The sequence below is a fragment of the Ambystoma mexicanum genome, chromosome 3q (assembly GCF_040938575.1).
Source record: "Ambystoma mexicanum isolate Mex_15411 chromosome 3q, UKY_AmexF1_1, whole genome shotgun sequence".
In the NCBI taxonomy this organism is placed as follows: domain Eukaryota; kingdom Metazoa; phylum Chordata; class Amphibia; order Caudata; family Ambystomatidae; genus Ambystoma; species Ambystoma mexicanum.
In genome coordinates this window covers 779,585,856-779,603,425 of record NC_090926.1, presented here as the reverse complement: position 1 = coordinate 779,603,425, position 17,570 = coordinate 779,585,856, and the positions used below count along the sequence as shown (strand labels likewise).

General features: G+C 43.8%; 1 protein-coding gene across 1 annotated transcript in view; it reads left to right on the top strand.

Moving 5' to 3' along the window:
• Positions 1 to 17,570, top strand: part of NUP85 (nucleoporin 85) — a 977,524-nt gene that overhangs the window by 324,843 nt on the left and 635,111 nt on the right. The gene's annotated exons all lie outside the window — the stretch shown is intronic.

The window sequence follows — 17,570 nt, the reverse complement described above, 5'->3', positions numbered from 1 at the left end:
AGACTTGGCAGCCCAGAGAAAATAGAATTCACAGCATTTACTTCCCGACTCCCTAATGACGAGGAGGAAGAAGTAGAAAATATCCATCCAGAGGTTTCCCCCCCAGGACTCAAGTTTTAAAATGAGAAGGCAGCAATCTATTCTAGAGCAAATTATAGACCACCAGATTCAGGTGGAGCAACGTTTCCAACGGAGCCTCAACCAACTAAGAGCGGGGCCCACTCGCCAGGTAGTACCTCACAGCGTACTCCAACCTTAATAATAATATCATGAGGGGGAAGATGTGTGGGCTTTCTTTATACATTTTGAATGGCTAGCAACCCAATTTAATGGGGGTTGAAAGTTCCCCCTTATTAAAGGGAGAAATACAAGCTTTGTACCAAAATGTAATCTTTCTCCGATATTAAAAGGGCCCTAATAGACCACATGGGACAAACAGTTAGCGCAGTCTGTGAGTGTCCTACCTCCCTCCCTCTCTCCAGCGCAATATATTAACAGCCTCAACCCTCTCTGGAGATTGCTATCCAAACTGAACAGGCTCATTCCGAGGCAGATAAATACTTGAAAAACACAAGCAAAGTCGTAAAGCCAAAGAGAGACTTCATGCCACCTCCTTAGTTCTCAAACATTGAAAAGTACCCTAGTCTCGAAAGAAGATACTCTTGAGAAGCCATAATAAAGGAGGAAGTCACTAAAAGAACTCCATCCATACCATTAACAAAACCCAGACCCTCTTCTAGAGACGAGAGAGCACTAATAAAACCACCCTTTTCTGTTTCTCCAACAGAGAAAAAGGAATCCTTGGCCGGCTTTGTCCCAAAAACATTCAGGAAGAACCTATGGAAGTAGGCTTGTTATCGGTGGAACAGGGAGGGAGGCGAGATAGAGGATGACCCAGACAAGGCTGAGGTCTGCTATTGTGCACCACAACCCTTCCAGACTCATGAAACCATCCAAGTTAATAGAATCTGGGCCAAAGCCCTTATTGACTCAGGATGCAAACAAACCATACAAGCTGACCTAATGTATCGGGAAGACCTTCATGAAGAACAAGCGGTCAGAATTGCGTGTCCACGGAAAAGTGGAGACCTATCCCAAAGTAACTCTATTAAACATCAGAGGCCTGGTCTCCGATGCTCTTTATACTAGCACTGGAGCCTCAGGCAGCATATCTGAGAGTGGAGTGCGAGGAGGCAGTATTGATACTGGGAGTGGGCGACATCTGATTTCGTTGTACGCCGATGATATGTTCCTTTACCTGCAGCACCCGGAGGACAATCTGCAGATTATGCTAGATGAACTGGAACGGTACGCCGCACTATCGGGTATTACCGTTAATCCGCAAAAGTCGAGTTTATATCCCCTGGGAGGCTATGCGGGACAACCGGCACACAAGGTGCTGGTACTTCCGATTAAATGGGAAGTGGATACATTTCGGTACCTGGGGGTTGATGTATATAGGGGCCCGCTACTTGAACATAGGCATAACACAGAGAAGGCGTTAACTAAAATTGAGAAGTGCATGGCATTCTGGCCGAGGTTACCATTATCCATGATGGGAAGAGCGGCTCTCGTAAAAATGGTAGTACCGTTACACTATTTTGCAAATATCCCGTATGTGATAGGGTATGTGTAGGAGGTTCCTCTGGCATAACTCAAGGAATAGAGTAGCATTGTGGAAATTGCAGAACCCATATGAAAAAGGAGCTATCAAATTGCCTAACTTTTAAATCTACTACCTGGCCGGTCAGCTCCAGTATGTGGCAAAGTGGCTATCAGAGGAACAGTCAGCTGGCTCTAGATTGCTGAGAGCGGAATGTGCCCTGTACTTTCTGAACAAGATCATATGGCTACCTAAGCAGCAAGATAATGAAAAGCATCTACTACTACACTATCTATCCAATCCATTTTAGTCAATCATGACATTACTCAAAATGTCCTAGCTCCTACACAAATAAAAGGACACACACTAGACTGGATAGCTAACCATAATTGTGACGTCACCATCTCTAGTATTCTACCTCAAATATGGACGGGCCACTATCTCATATGCTTTATAGCCAGCATCGAGCCTCCCAAACCTAACGAGAATAAAATAGCTCCCCCATGCCAACGAGAAGCAAAAAAGAAATCACGGCTGATAAACTACTCCGACTACTCCTACCAGCTCTCACTGCCAGCTCCAATGAATCCAACCCTAGCGAGTTAGTTGAGTCATTTAACAACTCCATGACCAAAGCTCTAGACTTGATCGCCCCTATGAAATTCCATAAAAGTAAATGTGAAGCTCACCTTAATTCTTGGTTCACTCCTCAACTCAAAGAAATGCGCATCCAAAAACGCAAACTCCAAGCTATCTGGATGCATACTCCTTCTGCTGACAATAAAACCACACTTGCCAACTTTGCCAAAAGATACAAGAAGGAAATAATTCAAACTAAAAAAGATTCATTCAACGAAAGAATGAGTAAAGCCAACTCGAACTCCAAAGAACTCTTCACTATTCTCTGAGAATTGGAAAACCCAATTGCCCCGACAGACAATATCCCCAAGGACAAATCTTGGTGCACCAGCATCCAAAATGCCCTAGCAAATAAAATAACAACCCTTCAATCTAAAATTGATAAGTAAAAAGCCTCCTTGCGCCCTAGTGGAACTCATACCACCCCACTGAAAGAGATACCCAGCACTTCTACCCAAAGCAACTGTAAACCCTTCAGGTTTACCAACCTCTCTATATTGGAAACTGAAAAGGTCATTCTATCCCTTAAACCATCGAACAGCCAAGGTGACGGCTGCCCTGCGCAAATCATCAAGGATGCAGCCAGAGATTTAGCACCCTTCATCTCAAAACTAATCAACGCCTCCTTCAATACGAGTACTGTACCCACAAACCTTAAAGAATCTTGGGTACTGCCCCTACTCAAAAAACAGACACTTGACCCAGCAATCTCCACTAACTACAGGCCCATTACTACGGTCCCATTTCTCCTTAAAATCAACGATAGAGTAGCCTACCTCCAGATCCAAAACTATTTGGAGACACACCAACTATTAGGTTCACGGCAATCTGTCTTCAGACCACTTCACGGTACTGAAACGGCCCGAATCGACCTCAAGACACAAATCGACGAGTTGAAGGATAAAGGTAGTACAGCTATGCTCCTCCTCCTTGACCTATCAGCGGCCTTTGACCTAGTGGATCATGCAGTATTATGCAACCACCTAGCGTCTGCCGCCCATTTCGCAAGTGTAGCTATAGCATGGGTACAATCCTTCCTAGCTAACCGTACGATGAGTGTTCTCCCCTGTAGCGGCAGCGGACCCAATCCATATCACTTGTGGTGTCCCAAAAGGCTCATGTGTCTCCCCGACAATGTATAATATCTTTACTAAGCCACTCTTCGACAAACTTGACAGATTAGGGGTAACCTATACTAATTATGCGGATGATACGCAGATTCTCATACCACTATCAGGCAACTTTGTCGAAGACACAGCTCTAGTAAACAAAATGTACCTTCTCATCCAGGCATGGATGGCCTCCCACGGCCTCTGTCTAAATGACGACAAAACAGAGATACTGATCTTGGGATCCGACTCCAACCTAAAAAAACGGAGTCCGAACTATCGCAATTTCAACATAGATGGTAACATAATCAAGGTGGCAACTGAGGTAAAAACTCTAGGCTTTTACCTTGATTCCACTCTATCTCTCAAAAAACAAGTTAACACCTTGGCATCCTCCACAGCATAGACCTGTAAATTAATCAGGACCTGTAGACCTTACCTCTCCAAATCTAACTGCATCACGCTAGCTAACGCTTCAGTAATGTCAAAGCTGGACTATTGTAATGCCCTCTATGCAGGAGCTAATAAAACTATCATAAAATGCAAATCCTTCAAAATAACGCTCTTAGAGCAGCCCTTGACATACCCCGTAGAGCACATATTTCCAACATCAGGAAAGACCACCACTGGCTTAAAATCAGCGACAGAGTCCTTCTCAAGACACTATCGCTCACCCACAAAGGGCTCAACAACACAGCACCCCGGTGTCCAGTCATTTGGTCGAAAAAAAACTGGTCGACTGCAATTTGGTCGACGCAATTTGGTCGAAAACCAAATGGTCGAAATTTTTTTTTATTTATATATTTATTTTTCGGGTTTTTGTTTTGTAAAAAAAGGGGTTTTTAGAGAAAAAAAGGGGGTTGGGTGGGGGACCCCCCCAAAAAAATAAGAGTTAAAATAATAAAAAAAAAATTCGACCATTTGGTTTTCCACCAAATTGGTTCGACCATTTGTCTGGTCGACCAATTTTTTTCGACCAAATGTCTGGTAACCAGCACCCCCCTACATCTCGGTCAGACTGACTAGAAAATCGTCCGGCCACCACACTTCGTGCTTGAAACCCCTAGATTTAGACGATCCAAAGCGGGTGGAGCAAGCTTCCCTGTCAGAGCTGCCCAGGCTTGGAACGCATTGCCCACTGCATTTAGAGCCAACCTACCCTACTCCAACTTTAGATGTAAGGTAAAAAACTGGCTCTGGTCCAACGACAACTAATTTTCGCTGTACCTAACGGCCGTGCTACTCCTGAAACCCAGTCGAAGACTATTCTGCTTTTACCCTTTTTACCTTTTTGTATACACCTTCAGTACTGTAACATGTTAGTTTTCATTTCATCTGCTTGTATTGACATGTATGCACTGTACTGATATGCTTCTTATCTTCTGTATGCAACCTAAGCTTAAGTATCCTTGTACCTGCTGCACCCGGCTACCCCTGGGTTTTGTGCGCATTATCAAATAATAAACATAAACACCTGGGGAACACAATATGGCAAGGGCTTGCCTGCTGATGGAGAAACCGACTCCATGTTCCCCGCAAATACCTTTTAGTAGCATTGGAAGGGGTGGATGCACTGGTTAGGCTGAACATCAGGAGCCGATGGGAGCCTGTGGGTATAGTGACAATGGGTGATATACTGGAGGATGGGGAGCTCAAGAAGTTTGAAGGCCTGGTTGCGGACACAGGGTTACATCTGGGACAATATATTACGTACTCCCAACTCCAGCAGATTGTGAGAAAGATGTGGTCTGGAGCTGAACTGGCTTCACAACCATATAAGGCTATTGAGACATTTTATGACGTGTCTGATGGTGGGAATGAGGTTAGTTAAGGTGGGCAAAGAGGTTGTACACATAAGACAGAGTTGGGAGAATCCATGTCAGACTGGATGTAGAGTAGCGTGCAAGGGTACCACAGTAAGGTATCCCAAAATGTGCGGTTTCGACAGATCCAACTATATGTTACCCACAAGGCGTACCTAACACCGCAGAAAATAGCCAAATTCAATACAGCAGAGATACAAGTGTGCCCCAAATGTGGTATGGTGAACGCGTGGATGGTGCACATGTTCTGGTCGTGTGTGGAGATAAGTAAATTCTTGGGAGAAGTGTCTCAATTGATGGCCAAGGTTGTCATCACCCTAGATGTGGGATCCCCCCTGGGTGTGCTTATTGGGAGGTTTCCCCAGGACGACAAGAGCTAAACAAGTGAGTAAATTAAGACTTAGCATACATTTTGGCCAAACGCAGGATTGCGATGAAATGGAAAGCACAGACGCGACCGTCTGCACGTGGGTGGTGGGGGGGACCTAGTAAAATGGGCGAATGTCGAAAAGGTAGTGTGGCAAGAGGCAAAGGGAAGGGAGGGGATTTGGAAGGGGGAGGTTTGGAGGCCTGGAAGCAATTGATTGCTACTCTGGTTGTTTTGGACCAGGGAACTAATGTTACCGACATACCCAAGGGTGCGGAAGATAACACAGAACATCTGCGAATTGGTGGGGCAGAAGCAGTGGGATGCATAGTGGGCCGTGGGGTGGGGGAGAGTTGGGATGGGTAGAAAAGCATATTACAGACTGTTTTGGTATGATTATGTAATGGTTTGTGAATGTAAATGGTTATATGTAAAAACCAATAAAAATTGTTTAAAAAAACGTCAGAGGCCAACCTACAATGCTTATAAAGTGCCGTAGTACCTGGTCTCCCTGCAGAAATGATCATTTGTACAGACTTCCCAACCTTTTCGGAGCTCTTAACCCATCCTCCAAGCCAGAGTATTTCAGAAAATGATTCTCCCAGCTATCCTGGCAAACCAATAATAACTTCAAAGAAACAACCATCTGGAACTGGGGAAAAAGACTATATTCAAAAGGCTGCAGAGCACCGAAAACACACTTTAAAATCAAACAAACAAGAAAAATCAACCAACCGTGGACGATAATAGTCTGTATCTTCATCACGGAGAAGGGGAAGCCATACATGTAAGGGGAAGGGCATGTGCTGAATGGGATTATTCGTCCCTTCTTCCCAATGGGAAGGCAACCCCTTTGAGGCTAGGGAGGTGGGGCTGCTCCGTAAGAACCTCCCTAGGGTTGTGGGCAAATGGGACCTCATTGGACGTGACTCCCCCTTAGGGGACAAGGACTCCATTAGCATCCGGGCGGGTAAAGCCAGCCAATCAGATGGCTAGGAATGCAGACTTTAACTGCCAGTAAAAGCCCACTTTCCGAGCCGCCTCCCGGCCGGCTCCCCCACTGCCATCTTCCCCCTACACAGTCTCTCCCCACCACCTCACCCCCTACTTACATTTTTTGCGGCGGGTGCGGCTGCCTTCGCTCCTTCGCCTCGCCTCACGCTGGTCGCCATTGAAAAGGAAGAGGGGCTATGTACAGAGCCCTTCTTTCCATTTCCATGGCGGCCATCTTGGAAAAGGATTTTCATTTCCCGTTGTAGGAAAGAAACCACTTTATTTGTTTATTTTTTTGGCACTCTGGGTTACCGCTTTGGCAACATGGGGTGCTAATGGCCTTCATCCCCCGTTCCAGCCCCTGGATGGGGATAACGGCCCGGATCCCTCGTTATCGGCCCAAGCGAACCATTATCCCCCGTTCCAGCAACTGGAACGGGGGATGAACGTCCCATTACAAAAGGGAACTCCGTATGCAGGGCACTTTATCTGCATATATGGGACTGCCTTCAATCAAAAACATAGGCAATGTTGAAACCGGCACGCTGTCTAAAGGAAAAGGGAATATCCACGTACACCAGAGAGGAGAGAGAACGGTGTACAAGGGAAACCCCCTGATGTCTGACCGCTGTAGAGAGGTGGAGCAGAGTTGAACTGGGGGACCAGCGGAACTGCGAGAGGCTTAGCATGCCAAGCACAGTCGCTGGAGGCACAGCAAAGCGGTTATCAGGACAGACCCAGAGGAACTGTCTGACGTGGTGGGCCAGGCGTCTAACAACGCTGAAACCTGGAGGACAGGGAGTGTTGACAGCTCCCATCTGCCGGTGTTCACTGAACACGGCCAGTTACAGAGATGCCGAGACTGTACGTGTGTGATGCCCGAAAGGAATAAGCGAGAAAGATGACCAATGTACCCGAGCGAGCGTCGTGCCCCACGGGCAAACAAAGGTACAGGGGTGAACTGCAGAAGCAGAGGCCGATAACGGAACATTGAACCAGTATAACTTGATATCTGAAGAACCATTCGAAAACCTGAAAAATAAGAATGATTGTGATTATTTAAGAAAGTGGAAACAAATATCCTGTGCGAGAGAGAGAAAGCCACAAGAGATAATGCCAAGAGAGATAATTATTGAAGAATGGGGAGACCACTTAAAGCTTGTGAGCTAAAAGCACAGAGTGAACCAGGCAAGGAGAGAAAGAGTGGATTTAAGACACCAAGAGTGGGGAATTCTCATCCCTGATAAAACAAGGGAAAGACATAAAATAAAAAGGGTGGTGTCTAAGAGAATATCTTAAAGAAACCATTGATAAGTGTCATATTGTCAGGAAGACAATGGGCCTCATTACAAGCCTCCTGGTCCGGAAACAACGGTGGTGGTAAACCGCTGCCACCGTTGTCTCCGGACCAGCAGATTAAGTGTTCTGAAGGCGGGTGGTGTCACTCCCACCAGGTCTGACCTGGCGGGAGTAACGCTACTTTCCTGCAGACGGAAATGGAAATACCAGCACCATTATTTACAGTGCCAGTGTTTCAATTGTCCCCATCCCCATGGAGTCCTATGGGACTCCATGGGAATGGGGATTAACGGAATTGTAATGCCCCAGTGATTCCGGCAATCAGCGAGGCAGTAATTCACTACGAGTCCTGGGCAGCCTGCCGGTTTTTCTGGCATGGCTACCGCCGGACTCGTAATGAGGCCCAATATCTTTGAACAGTTGGGAAGAGCTACATGAATAAAACCTGAGAAAAATATCAGAAGAAATTACCATAAGGAAGAGGTTTTCTAAAAGTGAGAAATGTGCATATTGAAGATTAGTGTATTACAAGAAACCCTTAAGAGAAAGCCTAAAGACAAATGGCTAAGGATAGACGGCCAGAAGATGAACCTTCTTTTGGCTACTTTTAGTTTTTACTGTTGGTGGTTGGGTCGGGTAGATTTAGGTTTGGACTGTGTTAGGGTAGAGGTGAGAGGTCTTGGTACAGGGAAACAGTGAATTGGAAAGGTGAGATGGCAGATGAGGAAAATAGCTGGCGGAAGAAGCTGGGTAACATGTTTGAAAGGTCAAGGTCTATATATTTTAGGTTATTGAAGTCTGATACCTAGATATGATGAGGATGCTGAACATCTGTGGAATTTTAGACCGGAAATAGTAGATAAGTTAGAATAGTAAAAACTCCTGTTGCCCAGTTATGTTTTTTATGGGTGTTTGAGAGTAAAGTAATGATATTTATCTTGAAGTCGTGAGGGGTGAGCCAAGTCTGTTAAAATGATCTGAGTCTAGAAGAGTGTTGGGGCAGGTAATTTGGGTGAGACCTTTGATGGGGTTCATTTTGCAAGTAGGTTCAGTGAGTCCGATGTGACCTCATCAAGTAATTGGAATTTGCATTCTACAGGGCATCTTAGCCCTGTAGAAAGGGAAACATGTTCTCAGGGTTGCTAGGGAATCTATTCTTCAGACCTTTGGTGACTGGTGTAGAAATGCTAAGCGTAAGTGATAAAATAGGGTGTCCATCATGCTAGACCAAAAGTCTCTGTGTGTAGCATAGCAAAGCATTGAGGCTTCACTCTGGGAGGGGGACTCTACAAACTACAATTCATCACTTAGGCAGAGAAAATGAAATGCATATAATGTACTTTAAACATAAATACATTTATTAGTATTGCCTTATGAGTAGAAAAACTGTCAAAAACACACTAATTTAGTAGTATTTAGAAAAAACAAAGGAGAAATCATAATTCTACAACACTTCAGGACATAAAATATATATGAAACAAAATACATGCTCCTTATCAATGGATTTCCCCTTGCCTTGTTATAGTGATCATTGATCCCAATCAGTCCTCCATGTTCATATTTAATTATCAATGGGGCTGCAGGGCTGAAGTAAAGTCCTGACCTGTTAGGACTACTGATATGCACATGCAAAATATCACAATCACTGACACCTCTTACCGCACCACACACATCTATTTGATTCAATGGTATAGTTAAACAATACAGTCATAACATTGCCAACTCTCATACAAATTCCTCTTAGTGAATCAAACAACAATTGTCAAACAGACATATTTTACAAAATCATGAGACCATTTATTGAAAATTCATTTGATGTTTATCCATGGGTTTCATCCAAATGAAAGCCGACACGTGTCTCGCATTGCCCCTGATTCTACTTCAACGGAGGCTAAGCATTTCCTTCATGGCTAATGCATACATTTATTATGTGCAAAAATTATGATATGACATTCAATTAAAGGAATAGTGCGCTCAAAAATATTATTGTCCCGAGCGTTCAGGCATGTGTTTTTAAGCATACGTTGATCGATCGTACAAACATTTCCTATGCACCTTAACATAGTTTTCCTCACTTTTACACAGGCAGCAGGGCGCGGCCATCTTGTGCTAATCTTATCCCTTGCTGCATCGCCCTAAGGTGAACTGCCCTGGCATCACTAAATCATATCCCGCGCCCGTGAAGCTGACATCACTAGACACGTACGGCCCATTTCACAACGCCAATCTCGTGTCAACGTTCTCTGCGCTCCAGCTAATTACATTTCTCCATGGAAATGGCAGCCCGCCTCTTTCCTCATTAAGTATAAACGGACCGCTTCTCATCAGATAACATCAGAGTTGCTTTTTCAATAGTTTCCTGTCTTTTTTTGTGTATCCTGTGGCTCGTTTCTGCTCTGTTCAGCTATCTTCGTTGCTCGTAGCCCGCGCTAACAGATACTAGTACTATCATTACTATCTATTTTAATTTTATCGCATAATGGCAACAATACAGTTCTACCGGTACGAGCCAGAGTATTCCGGGGCGGAATTACTCGAAAGAGAAAGATGCAGAAACGATGGTGCTTCGGACGATTGGGAGGACGATTCACCAGATCAAGAGCCTGAGCCTAGTCGCATGGACGATGTCTCCACCTGGTGTACCTGCAATCGGTGCAAGGTCATGCCAACCGAGGAGGAGAACTGATGCTGCCGAGAAAGCTCTGGTTGCTTCGGCTACATATCGGAAGACCAGACACGGCCGCAATGCGTTACCGAGCTGCATGACTTCAGGGCCGCCTTCCTCACATAGTCCGTGTTGAGGATTATGATGGTGCTTATGCACGAACTTCGCGCAACAGTTCGCCCTCGCAATCCAAGTAACGAGTAAGTGTACTCTAGATGTGATGTCACTTAGGCCACTAACATTTCATGTTTATCTCCTATATTGTCATAACTTTGATCTATCACTGTCAAATGAATGTAGTCTTGCAATTCTATACATCACTCGCGATTTGGGGAAATCATAGTGTTCATCTTATGTGTCTTTCATGTACAACCAAGAAACAATATTTCTGTGTCCCAAATGTAATGGAATGCATAGTTCACTTTTGTAATGTGTCTGCACTTTAAAGGCCAAGTTGATTTATCCGTGAAGTAACATTTGTACTGGCAACAATGCCATAGGATACAAGATTGCATTTTCAACTAAGGTTTGATATACTTATCTTGTAAGTTTAAACACAGTTTGTATTTTTCTCTTCCACAGGTGGTACAGGCTGGTGGCCTGTCGTGCGTTTACATGGTGGCTTCATGGGAGGCTTAGACACTGTGTTCCACGAGTAATACCCGCCTGTGTCGTTGGTGCCATTAGAGACACATTCCCCAGTGACAGCGGTCAGTACAGGGGATTTCCCATACTGTGCTGCAACCCGAAGTGTATAATGTGTAGTACATTTGTGCCATCAACATCAGCAACAAAATAAAATACAACTGAACTTTTATGAATGGTTGTTTCAATTTTTCAGTGAATCAAGGACACGCTCACTTGTCCTGGCAGGGCTGAATGGGTGGGAACGTCTGAGGTGCCGAATACCATTTACACTTCAAATGTATCTTACGCGCAGGGGCCATTGTACACATGGCCTAGCCAGACCCAGTGTCTCCAGGCAGGCTCCCCTGAAGCAGACCGTGCCCCTGCAATCCACATAAGTGTGTCTCTCCTTTCAGCGGTGTTCCGGGCCTTGTCTGCACGCCTCATGCCCATCCATCCCCCCTCCATTATCAACGGCAGTGGATGGGCGCTGGCAGGAATGGGAACGGCCAAAGTGCCAAACAACATGTACACTTCAAAGTTATCATGCGCGCAGGGGCCATTGTACAAATGACCTAGCCAGATCCAGTGGCTCCAGGCAGGCTCCCCTGAAGCAGGCCACACCCCTCCTATCCACATAAGGCCACGCCATATACACGTCAGTCATTCACATACACACTCACTTTTTTAATTCTTTATAAACCACACTTTTTTAATTCTTTATAAACCCCTTGATATTTATCATAACATCTGTGACCACTGCAAGTCAACTCGTGATCGCGCTACCTGTTCTCCTACTAACTACCCTGCTTGCTGAATCAAACTGTTTGTTGGTCAAGGTAAGGGCAGGTCACGTAATCATCTCTTCTTGATCTCAAAATGTCTATCTATTTCGAACAGATGTACCCAGAAGTGTAATGTTTATTCATCTCATTGCCATTGCCATTACCATTGACTTGTGTTTAATTTGTTCTGATCTAGATATATTGCAATTGTCATCAGTGTCAATTGGGATAGAATTGCATCCTTCGCGGACCGGGTCTATAAGCAAGTTTCCATTTGATGCATGTAAGTACATTCAACGGACGAGTAACGCGTTAGGATTTGCGTCACATCAATCAATTCTGTATGAAAGTTGTCCTAGTGTATAGTAGACTACACAGGTTTTTCTTCTTTGACCAAAACAAACATTGCATAGAAAAATGCATGATAGAATTCCATCTTTCTCACCCATTCATGCAAAATAATTTTTTAAAGATTTTGACTTTTTTTCTACTGATTGTTTTCAACAATGCCTGCTTGTATGGTTTACAGTTGCTGTTCTAAGACCCATACCAAACCTAAGGGCACAATAATGCATATATTCCCGAGGAATATAGATCTAATAAGAGAATGGGTCAGATATTGCGGATTTGCGCCGGACGAGCTTGAAAGTAGAGCACAGGATGTCTTGGGGGGGGGACTTGAGGGGCGATTGATTCTGCAGCCTGCACTTACCCCGAATATGTATGACCAAATGCAGTACACAAAGAAGCATCGACTCAGAACATCTCGTAAATTGCTTCCAAATGCAATTCCAACTCCATTCATGCACGCTCTGCCTCAGGTGAGTCACGGTTCATGAATTGCCTGTAGGCCTTAGGGCACTGAACAGGTAACTACATGAACGGATTGGTGCTTTCGGTGTAAATGTTTCTTAAAAACTTTGCATATTTACCATATTGTATTGCTTTATAACTATACCCCATTTTGCCAGACATATGTCCCTGGTTTTAGGAGCTTCATAGAAAATTATTTATGAACAGAGAAAACTATGCTATAGTGCCCTTTGAAATAAGCATAATCTTTTCGTAATCGGTTGCTTCACATGTCAATTCTTTTAGGTGAGCATATTGACTGAAGCACCGACTATCGGTAGTGATGACATCACCGACACGTCCAGTATACCAATGGTGAGCCATACAGACTTGCCATAGTTCATATTCTTGAGAGTTGGATCTTTCCACAAATGTAATTTTCCCTTTACCACTTTGTGACAATGTCCTGAAAATGAAGGAGCAAGATTCTGCATCCATTTCTTTTCCGCAGTCAACATCAACTTTGAGCGCCTGTCAGGTAGTTTTATTTTGCTTTTTGATTACGGAAATGTATTATGCATGGAATTTTAGATAATATGAAATAGTTCATGTATCCTGTTATTTGTTTACATAATGTTTCATTTATGGGTTTTTATTTATATGTACCATTGTCTGCATCCGATTTTTTTCTGTTCAGTTTCACTGTTTTCATCCATATTAAAACAAGTACTGTTATAGGGGAATGCTGGTACTTCGACTATAATTACATCATCCTTTGGAGCTGGTCCAGAGCATGAGGTAATCGTACTGACAGTTCCCTTGAATGAAAGAGAGTAAATCCTACATCTGATACTATTAGACAGTAACATTCATATAAACGTGCATCTTTTCAAACTTTTACCATTTCAGTTCTAATGTTACAATTTCTACCCTAATGCCGAATACAATGAAAATTGCTTGAGTGCAACATTACAATCAGTAGGCTTTGCACAGTGACCTCTGATCGAGTACACTTGCCATCAATCAGATGCAATTCTAATTGTATATAAATGACGTACACTGTTTACGAGGGTATGTATGTAAGTGATATGTGCGATGAAAGAATTTGATTTCAAATATGATTGAATTTTTTTTTTAAGGAATATTCTATTCAAGGGATGTATACAAGGTCGGGAATTAGAAGAGGAGGCACATGGAACAGAGTTGGCAGACCAGCTTGCTGGTGCGGTCGTTACAGTGAAGATAACGGTTTCACAGAAAATCAAGAAAACAAGGTTAACTAACAATTTTGTTTACGAAAAGTGGTTTGAGCTGGTGTTGTCTTCATAACATGCTTTTAAAAAAAATCTAAAGTGCTATATACTGTATGTTGTATTTACATTGAAAATGTTTTTACAACCCATCTCTCAGAAGCCCATAAGAAAAAGAAGTATGAAGATGCAGACAACAAATGAAACCAAAGATGCTGCTTGCTAAACAGATTACACCATGGAGCAACTATAATTTGAGTCCAGTCAATAAGCAGACTTGAGATGCTTATGCCCAATGGCAAGAAAATGAATTGAATGTGACAGGCGAAGCAAGCAAAATGTTTTTGGACCATTGCTACAATGTGAGAACTCGACAAGATGAAGAAGAAACTGAATATAAGGAAGATGCTTTTGAATTACTCAGTGACCACTTCACACAATCTACACCCGCAAAACAAAGGGCCACCCAATAAACAATCGACATTGATGGTTTCTCCATTTCGTGTGCAAATAACACAAGCTGAACTAACAGACTGAAGCTTCTATGCAATTGACAGAGGAACTTGCCAAAGATCTCGACTTCAGTGTGTCCTGTTCAGCTGATGTGTCCACCACAGTTGAGTCACAAACCACATACATGCAGGACGATAATCTAATAAAGGAGCACAAATACATTGTATTCACCAGCTGCCTGGTAGAGATTATACTGATGCTGAAATGTGTCCATCCAGTGAGGGGGGGGCGGGGAGTATGCAGGCAGCCATTGGTGAATGTGACTCGTGTATCACAAGGCACTAACATGAAAATCCAAGCCACCTGTGGCCAGCTCCATGCTACATTTTCATGGTCCGCTCAACCAATGCTGGGCAAAGTGCCAGCTGGAAATCTACTGTGTGCAGCAGCTTTACATTTCAGTGGCTCTACTTTTAGTAAGTTGTCCAGTTTCTGTCAATTTGTGGGACTCCAGTTCCTTTCTAAAACGCAGTGCTACAAATATCAATGCAAATATTTATTCCCTGCTATTAGTGAAGCTTGGAAAATTGAACAAATGTCAATTGAAAGGACATTCTCTAACAAACGGTTCAGGCTAGCTGGCGATGGACAGTGTGACAGCCCCAGATTTTCAGCAAAGTACTGCACATACCAGTTTCAGGACAATGAAACTAAATTGTGAGTTCGGTCGTCGTGCAGGTGTTCGAATTTAAATCCTCAGTGGCCATGGAGAAGCATGGTTTTATAAAATCCCTGGAAGATCCCCAATCGAGGGGAATGCAAATAGACCTCATAGCCACCGACAGACCTGTTTCAATAGCCAAGGCCATGCAAGAGCAGTTTTCCAAACATTTGCCATCAATTTGATGTATGGCATGTTCACTCTTGGACAGAAAACCTACATTTTCACCAATGTGCACATGGACCATTATCGGTGGAGCAGGAACGCAAGAAGTGGTTGGTTCCATCTTCACCTCCACACAAAGCTCTTGAGAAGATAGTATTTGATAAAACTCTATCAAGAGATCTGAAGGGACTCACAGAATTCTGTCACACGGGAGATTTGCAGGTGTTCCACAATATTTTCCTAAAGTACAGGCCCAAGAGATTGCATTTCGGCATAGACGAGATGCAATATCGAACATTACTGGCGGTATTAGCGCATAACGAGAACGTAGGGAGAGAACAATCAAGGACTGCGGGAAACTTTGGGATGCTTCGTTACCCAATTGCCTTTATGAAAAGAAGCAAAAAATGGGTGTTCAAGCCAATATAACAGGTAATGGAATTCGATTTTGTGAAAGATCTCACTTTGACTGTGTTGGACATACATACCCATGTAATCACTCATGATTTTGTTCCTAGGACACATACATTGCCACAAAACATTGCAAACGTGCCCTGTCCACCGAAAGCAGACCTTATGGAACAGTTCACTTCCCGGTTCAAATGATTAGCAGCTATTTATTTGTTCAACGTTTATATAAATTGTCCAAATAAAGCGTCCAAATTGTCTTTTGAAATGTATCCTCTTTGTCAATTTTTTTTGCAAGAAGTGCCTTTTGGAGGATGCCATACGGTGTAACACTGTGCTTTCACACTTCCCGCTTTTGTCAAGCTCTTGTGGGTCCTTCACTGATCGGGGGAGGGTCAGATGGATATCAGCATGAAAGCAACTTTTGTGTTCTGCAGTTGCCTTACCAAGCATGTGTCCAAATAGCTCATTTAGGACAAAAGATTGTGTTACCCACTTTCTTCCCTCCACCTCATCCTGGCAAGGAGGAGAAGAGGTTGCACAGGCTCGACCCACAAAGTGCTCTGAACTTCTGCATTTCAAGGTTGTCAAAACTTCGTCTGGATGACCAACTATTCATAGGTTACACAGATCATGGACTGGGGCAGACTGTAACAAAACAGACCTTATCCAGAGGATTTAGTCTAGCTATTTTCGAATGCTACAGGCTGGCTGGCAAGGATTCCAAGAAGGCTTGAGAGCCCTTTCCACTAGGGGCATGGCTACTTCTTCTGCTCTGCAAAGAGGTGTTCCTATTAAAAACATTTGTGAGGCAGCTACTTGGTCTACGATACACACTTTTCCTAAGCATTACAGTAATGCCTTGATTCTACCTTAAGTCAGGATGGAAGCTTTGGAAAGCTGTCCTCCATCCTTATGGAAACCATTTAGGGCAAAATTCTGACTCCCCTCACCAAAACAAACACTGCTCTGGGAGTCTAGCAAAGATGAGGAATATGTGGGAGGACACAATCTATTCGAACAACAAGTTACTTACCCCTGGTAACGTTATTTCGACTGGATGTTCCTCCCACGTATTCCTCATCGCCCCTCCCCGCCTACCCTCAGTAGAATTTCCAATGTTATTGCAGCTTATACCCCTTCAAGCCTAGGATGGTCATAGCCGCTTTATATGGGTAGTTCTACTTGAGAATGACACCAAAAAACAGAACTGATGCCAACATGTGCTGCGCATGCTATATATGCCTTCGATGAAATCATCCTCGAGACGGAGGCCCTAGAGGGAAATCGAGTCGACTGCATCGACGCACAGTGCCCTCTGCTGAAATTATTTTTTCTGAAGCAGCTAAAGCTGTATATTGCAGATATCAAAGATGAGTTATGAGTTACGTGGGAGGAACATCCAGTCAAAGGAACGGTACCAGAAGTAATTTCTTCTGGCCACAAACATAATGCCAAGAAACCAAGGCAGCCAACAGAAAGTAATGCTTATGAGACCCGAAAAAGTAGCTCATGAGAAACCCAAAATTGGAATTCTGCCCTGATAAAGGTGTTACGTGTGTGTGGGCTGCTGTGAGTTTAATATGTGTCAAAATATTTGTTTCCAGGGTCTGTGGAGACACTGGGAGTTCGGCAGAGTTAGAGTGGGAGCAGTGCCATGGGGAAGAGACTGGTTGTCAGACTGTTACCGGGAGTTCAAGACCAGTCCTAAGAGTGAAACTTGAATGCTCAGGGACACTATCATTGCAAGTGGCAGTAAGTTGTGCCTCACGGTGGCTGGTCTTCTTAAGCTCTCACTGGAGTACCTGTGGAAAAGCTCTACAAGGTTTGCAAAACTAGCCAGGGAAAAGCAAAGATTGATCAACCTAGGT